Genomic DNA, 1,782 nt, shown 5'->3' on the forward strand with positions numbered 1-1,782 from the left:
GATGAGAAATCCATTTGCAATTTGGACTTTGGAGCATTTACATTTGAGTTAACGTTTGAGGCAAACTTTAACTCAAACGTTTGCGTGTTAAAAATTATGCAGAATGGTGCTTTTTCGTCACTCACGTTAGAGTTCACGTTTGAGGTCAAATGTGAGCTCAAACGTGCTCCCTCCAAGGCCATTTCGCAGCCAACGTTTGACCTCAAGTTTGAGGCAAACGTTGGCACAAATGTTAGTCCTCCTGGGTGTGTAATTGTGCCAACGTTTGACCTCAAGTTTGAGGCAAATGTTGGCGTAAACGTTGGTTCCTCCAGGGCTTACTTTTGAGCCAACATTTGACCTCAGGTTTGCGGCAAATGTTGGCGCAAACGTTGGCTTCTCCAGGGCTTGTTTTTGAACCAACGTTTGACCTCAAGTTTGAGGCAAACGTTGGCGCAAACTTTGGCTTCTCCAGGGCTTGTTTTTGAACCAGCATTTGACCTCAGGTTTGAGGCAAACGTTGGCACAAACTTTGGCTTCTCCAGGGTTCTTCTTAAGCCAACGTTTGACCTCAAGTTTGAGTCAAACGTTGGTGCAAACGTTGGCATCTCCTGGGCATATTTTTGAGCCAACGTTTGACCTCAAGTTTGAGCAAACGTTGGCACAAACGTGAGCTCTTCACAGGGTGGTTTTGCTGCCTTCATTTCAATTGCTGCCATCCCCTTTCTTCAACCTTCCTCCAAGCCTTTTGGTCACCTGTCATCAATCAACAAATGCATCAAAGCTATGCTAAAATCATGAGACTTCTTCTCATCCTTGATCTATAAGCAATTAAGCATAAAACCTCATGAAAATGAATCAATTTACTCATGGTTGATTGAATCCAAATACATATGAATTTCTACCCAAATGGCTTACTTGTAACTCAAGAAAGTGTATAAAATCTATTAAAAACAAAGGAAAAAGACTAGTAAAACTAGGCTAAGATGCCTTGGCATCACAACACCAAACTTAAATCTTGCTTGTCCCCAAGCAAGCATCAAACATCAGAGGGAATGACATGAAATAGAGAAGTGTGCATATCCTTATTGAGCATATAGTTGAATTCAGTTCATGAGATTTTTATGCAGACAATGGTGGTTCATTTATTGCTTGCTGTTACATAAGAGATGTTTCCTCAAAGATTTACTAAGTTTGCTGCTATAAGGCTTTACTTTGGCTTGTTCCCTGATGCCAAGGCATCTTAGGCTAGTTTCACTAGCATTTTTCTGTTAGTTTTAGTTGTTTTATGCATTTTCTTGAGCTCAAAGTAACCAAGAATGGTTAAATGAATAACAAAGCAATGAACCATCCAAACAGTATGATTTTGATGCAAATTCCATGAGTTTTTAGTTATATTACTTGAATGCTATGAATGGAAGATTTCTCATGAAATTTTGCAAGACTTTGATGCAATTGTTTGGATGATTTCAGGGAAGAAGAGGCTAGGCAAGGAAGCAACAAAATCAATAAAGGAAGCTTGAATATCACATGTGGAGTTTAAGTTCCAGTTTAAGCTTAAACTGGAACTTAAACTACCAAACCATATAATGCTGGAAATGGCGTTTAAGTTCCAGTTTAAGCCTAAACTGAAGCTTAAACGCCAGAATCATGAAGGCTAAGAAATGCTGGAACTGGCGTTTAACCTCCATTTTAACCTTAAACTGGAAGTTAAACGCCAGAATGAGAATTTCACCAAGGGAGCATTTCCACGTTTAAGCTCCAGTTTAACCTTAAACTGGAGCTTAAACGTGTTCGACACAA

The sequence above is a fragment of the Arachis ipaensis genome, chromosome B09 (genome assembly GCF_000816755.2).
Source record: "Arachis ipaensis cultivar K30076 chromosome B09, Araip1.1, whole genome shotgun sequence".
NCBI lineage: Eukaryota > Viridiplantae > Streptophyta > Magnoliopsida > Fabales > Fabaceae > Arachis > Arachis ipaensis.